The sequence below is a fragment of the Manacus vitellinus genome, unplaced genomic scaffold (assembly GCF_001715985.3).
Source record: "Manacus vitellinus isolate BGI_N305 unplaced genomic scaffold, ASM171598v3 scaffold_51_pilon, whole genome shotgun sequence".
Taxonomy (NCBI): Eukaryota; Metazoa; Chordata; class Aves; order Passeriformes; family Pipridae; genus Manacus; species Manacus vitellinus.
Genome location: NW_021940620.1, coordinates 4,400,656 through 4,406,425, shown reverse-complemented (window position 1 = coordinate 4,406,425; position 5,770 = coordinate 4,400,656). Strand labels below are relative to the sequence as shown.

The window sequence follows — 5,770 nt, the reverse complement described above, 5'->3', positions numbered from 1 at the left end:
AAGGGGGAGGGAAGTGGGTGAAAGTAACGTCACGAAGCCGGTGCAAGCGGTGTATGGCAGGGAAAGGGTTCCGAACAGGAGCGAATGGAAATAGCCGCTTGTTTGGAAAAGAACTTTTAAAAATTCTCCTGCAAAAGCCCAAATCGGGAGCTCAGCCTTGCGGTGGATGAGCCTCAGGCACGGTGCGGGTAGTGGGCCTGGATGCATTTTAGGAAAGGGAATATATTTTCTACGTTTGTGTCTTTCCTGGTAAGCCAGGGCCTCGGATCCTCTGCTGTGACATTTTCAGAAACAATGTTTACCGTGAAATGTCCCCCAGAATTGCCCAGCAGCACCTTTCTGAAACTCAGGTTGTGGCTCGTGTAATGTTCCTTTGAACAGATTAATGGATGCAAACAAAGATATTTAGAAAAATAAAGCATGTTCTCGTTAAATGTTGTTAGTACTGTCCCTGTGCAATAAGACTTAACAGTATGATGAGAGATGCTAAGGGAAATGGTGGCAAAGTGCCATCCGTGGTGTAGCGTTAGCGTAAATCATAAATAATGACTTCCAAATCAAGGATTTCCTCAGTTTTTCGGAGAGCTAAAATGTTCAAGCATTGGCGATGCAGCAGCAAATAAGCACTTGATGCACACCACCTCATCCAAAGGAATAGTAAAGAAAAAGGCATTGTCCCACATATAGAACCCTGTTTCTGGTCTGGGAAAGCTGAGTAAGAATTGAAGGCTCCTCTGCTTAGGTATAACTGGATATGTAGCTGGAAATAAGTGGCACTTACACTGTTGTGCAAACAAGGCATTCTCTTTTAACAAAATTCCAGGGAGAATGGTACCTGGTCGAGTTTCTGAGAAACACCACCACAAACCAGCAAGGGCAGCGCTTTGAAAAACATGACCCTGGCCTGCTGCAGACCAAACCCGCTCACAGAACGTCCTCCACACAAACGTTGAGCCCTTTGACACTTTTTTGGAAATAATCCTGCTATACTTCAGATTTCTGTTCAGCCTTATCAGATCATGTATCTGAAATGCTCTCAGATGATAAACTATCTCCTCACCGCATGGTGCAGTCCTGTGCTGGAGATACCCGAGCCTGCTCCATTACGGATGTGCACAGGCTCTGGCAGAATATCCTATCTGCTTCCCGGGCTTGGCTGGCTCTAGAGAGCTGACAGTCATTCAGAACTAACTCGAGTAGCTCTACATGTCATTCTCCTGCACTGCATGTCTTTTCTTTCCGATAAGCAGCTGTCCTGCACATTCTTCAGTTAATACTTTCTGGGTCAGATATGGCTTCAATAGACTATATCGTTTTGCCCAGAGCTAATTCTCCAAAAGCAGTAGGAAAGTCTTTGAATACGTTGCAGGATTTTCCAGGAATTGCTGCTCAGCAAAGAAAATTTAGTTGATCATAAGTCTCTCGAAAAACGCTTGCAGGGAAACTTCATTCCTCAGGGATGGATGCTGGGGTAATATTACATTAGACATGGAAAGGTCTACTGGCAAGGGCCTTCATTGCTGCAAGTGGAGAACAAATGGCAGAAAATACTGTAATTCTCAAATAACTGAGATAAGCAAAAAAGAGCATTAGGGGAAATAATTTAAAAGCAATTAAAAATAATTCTGTATTATTGCCTCAGAGTAACAGGAGGTCACAGCAGTTTGGCAGATTTCAAGTTAATGAACTTTGTGATAACGCTACAAGTTGTTTATAAAAAACCAGCAATATTGAAGAGCCTAAAGTTATGGCCTTTTATGTCAACAATTCTTCTTTGAACTGCCAGCTTACGGGGTTTGAAACAACAGAATGAAGTAAAAACAGGTATGTGGGGTTTTTTTTTAGAAACTGTTATGTTCTACTGAATTTCCTGTGCAGAAGTGCTGCTGCTCATCTGTACATGTGATTAACTTTTGCTCCCTGAAAGTGTTATCAGCCCTGTAACCAGGCAAACAGCAGAGCAGATGGCCAGTGCCAGTATCGGTGTTTCTGGTCTGGGTGTTTAATGAGATCTGAGAGCGTAACATGAGCCTCTTTCATTTTGTCTGCCTCGCATGGCAGATATACTCGGTGCAAGTGCTCTTGTTGCTCAAGGTCACAGATTCATCAATCAAAAGAGAGCCCTTCCCATTAATCTTTTACCTGCCCATGATAGTTTCCATACGTCTCAGGAGCTGCCACGTCGCATGGAACGCCATAGTCCCGAGTTTGGGACAGCACTGCTGTGAAAGACAGCCAGGTTAGAGCAGAAATTAGTCACTTTTTAAAACACAATGTTAAGGTTACCGTACCCTGAGCATAAGTTTTCATTCATTAACCCTAAAAAGAAAAGCCTTTCTGTGCTGTGCAATAGGCCTTCAGTTGGGCCAAATCTCACTTGTGGCACACAATCACATGTCCCACATGATGAAGGTGAATGTCCTACAACGTTTCTGACCTTACAGCTGGAGATAGAAGTATGTGCTGTGAGTAGTTTAAAGACTTTTAGCATCCCCACCATCTCCTCTGTTGCACACATCCAAGGCTTAAGTTGTGTCTGGGAGGCCTCAGGGAGGGCCACTTGGTCCATCTCACCAACACTTACAGCTGGTTCGAGGTCCTGGTGCCTCTGTGCACTGACAGAGGGATGTGAAACTTGTGGTAGAGAGTTATCTTTGTGGCTGAGCTATGATGCTTTCTGCTTTGTTTAAATTGCCAAATTTGGTGAAGTTATAATCTTAAAATATCTATGTACAGTTGCACAGTAGAGGCTTGTTTGACTTCTAAGTTCTTTGTAGTAAAAGACATATCTTCATCCTGCATGGCTCGTACATCATCACCCCAGAGAAGAGGCACAGAGGTGTCATGGCTTATGGAAGCTCATGTGTCTGGGGTCACAAAAGAGGTGGCCAAGGAAAGGCTCAGTCCTCTCTGCTCCCCCCCTTCTGTGCCCAAGAAATGTGACAAAACCAAAGTAACTGGAGGCAGGAAATGAATCGAGCAGAGTTATGGTATAGTAAGGGAGATAATGAGAGGGAAAGAAGGGAGTAACTGGGAGAAGGAGAGGGATCCCAAATAGGAGGGCAGAGCTTAATTATGGTCTACATTTTTAGTCTATGTAGGTAGAGAGACAGGAAACTGCAGGAGAGCTTCCATGGCAGTTGAGATCAGTGGGATAACTGCTCTGAACGCGGGATATGCCTAAAATGACAGGTACTCTGAAAAATGAGGACTTGGAGCACTCATATTGTGCTTCTGAAATCATTGCATTTTTAATGATTTCAGCCTTAAGTTTTATGGCCTGTTCTCCATCTACAGAGTGAATGTAAGAGCATCTTCTGTCACAGCTGGATAGTAAAGATAAATCTTTGATGTTTATTGAGCATTAAAACTACAGTGAAAGCTCCATACAGAAAGCATTGAGGCAATTAATATTCCTGCTTTCCTCTGCATGGAATGGAGTTCAGTGGTTTCCAGAAGACTTGTATGTAAAAAGGTAATTGAAAACTCCCCTTATGCATATCCACAACAGAGATGAATTCAGGAATTTTAATCCTGGAATGGCACGATTTGTAGGTAAGGGCTTTGCAGCCTTAGAACTACTTTAATATCCATTGTTAGACAAAAGTAGACTAAGTGCTTAAAAAGAAACTGAATAAGATCAAAAGCTTTCTTTCTAGAAATAACTGCATTTTAGTAGGAAGACTTCCATAGCGAGAGAAGAGTTTCTAACTCCTTTTTGCCAGGGATGGATGCTACTATTTAACACTGCCACCACCTGAGATGCTTGTATACCATGTTTAGATGACTCTTCTAATTATTTAGATATTTGATCTGTTATCAGGACTGTAGCAGTTTAAAATGAATCTTGTTCTCTACCTCAAGTTTCCAGGTTTGTGGAGCATTTATTCATTAATATATTCTAGTGTGTGCATTTGTGCTATGCTATAGCAGTGAAGTAACAGATCTGAGAATGTCTTAATTCTTACTTGTCCTAATCAAATATTAAAATCTGACTGCTGTTAAGAAGCTGGATTTATGAACCATGATGTTGTTTTCCTCATTGCCATTTTTTAGATACAGGCTGATTCTTACAGATTTTTGTCTCTAGAATCACCTCTCCAGCTCTCGGTCACCTGTCTCCAAGAAGGTATCCATCTTTTTATATAAAAAACTAAGTTAATTACGTGAAAGAAAAAGTTAAAGGTACGGCCTGTGTGCATTCATTATGTGGGCAGAGCTCCTGGTTGCATTCAGAGCTCTGCAAAAGGAGCACAAGGCTTTGCCTTTCACAGCAAGAGCTTTTATGTATGTGAGTGAATAGAGCAAATTGCTATGAAAACCTGAATGCCCAGTTATGGAGTCACAACTTAGAGGTTAAATGCCAAATAATGGTGTTATTGATGTAAGATGGAAGAATTCTCATTAGTGGAAAGCAAGTGCTCAAACAAACCCATCCAGATTTTTGGTCTTTTTTGCCATACCCTCTTCCCTTTGTACCCATTTTGGCGGGTTTTTTTTCCCCCTTCTTCTGTCAGCATTTTTCATCTTTATTCATTGTTGCTTTCTATGCTTCTCCCTAGCAGCAGAAACATATTTACTGGCAAGCTGATCCCATCTGTGCTCCCGCGCTGTAAAGCTTCCCCCCGCCGTGGCACTGCATGTCTGATGGAGCTTCCTGCCATGGGTAGGAGCCTTCCAGAGTGCCAGGATTTCCCACCGTGGATCAGGGATCAGGTGGGCAGGGCGCCGCCGACTGGGCATGGCCTAAAAACAAAACAAAAAAAAAAAAAAAAAAAAAAAAAAAAGAGAGAAAAAAAGAGAGGGTGTGCAGTTTTTCTTGTGTAAGAAAATGCAATAATACCGTAATCATTTGTCGCCTGACCGTTCGCTGAAATGGAGGACTGCTGAACTTTTAATTTAATTGGGCCTCTCACGCTTGCACTGCTTCCTGCTCATGAACCAGAATATATGAGGACTATAACTCAAATATACACTAAGCTGTCCCTGCTGCAGTCTCATCCCTTGCAAATTAAGTAGGATCAGGACTCAAAAGAGATAACTAAGGAGACCGATGTCCTGGAGGAAATTACCGTGAATTACAAAATTATGGTTTCTCTCTTAATAAAAAATGAACTAATGCTCCAGTGTGACACTATGGAACTCTTCAGTTTATAAAGGTACTGTCTTTCAGGAAATATATATGTTAATCCAGCTGTCATGCATAAATTCTCATTTGGGGCCTGATCTAATTCCCATTGAAGTAGAGATGGACTCAATCTACTTAAATTTCTCCATGCAGTTTCACGGCTTTCCACTATCTTCATCTGTTGTATCACATTACTGTGTGTGGGTAGAGTTGCCACATTCCACCCATGACACAACTGTTTCAGTGGCAAGTGAAGTGATACGTGCATATGGTACACGCAGTCTTTACACAAACCGTATGCTTTCAGACAGCTATCTGTGTAATTGGGGGAAGTTTTAGAGGCTTCCTGAATAAAAATCCATTTGCTACATTATTAGAAGACGTAGAAAACTTTGTTTATCATTCCCATGACCTTACCTGTGGCATTTGTGGGACAGAATGAGTGATTTATTGTTTACCTTTTGTAAATTTGTAACTCAGATTAATTACTTTGAATAGCAATAAAATGGTTGCATGAAGATTTTGGAATTGATCTCTTTCATTTTATTATTTATTGCATCAAATCTTAGGCCTAAATTTTGCTTATATAACAGTAATTAACTTCACACAATTTCCAATTACAGTTATACATAGTCTTTGTGC

The 5,770-nt window shown here is 41.4% G+C and overlaps 1 long non-coding RNA gene across 1 annotated transcript; it reads left to right on the top strand.

The window, feature by feature from the left end:
• Positions 1-2,760: 2,760 nt before the first annotated feature.
• On the top strand, positions 2,761-3,455 carry LOC108641114. Its single transcript, XR_001921766.2, has 3 exons — positions 2,761-2,990; positions 3,093-3,192; positions 3,298-3,455. It is a non-coding gene; the product is annotated as an uncharacterized LOC108641114 (long non-coding RNA).
• The last annotated feature ends 2,315 nt before the right edge of the window (positions 3,456-5,770 follow it).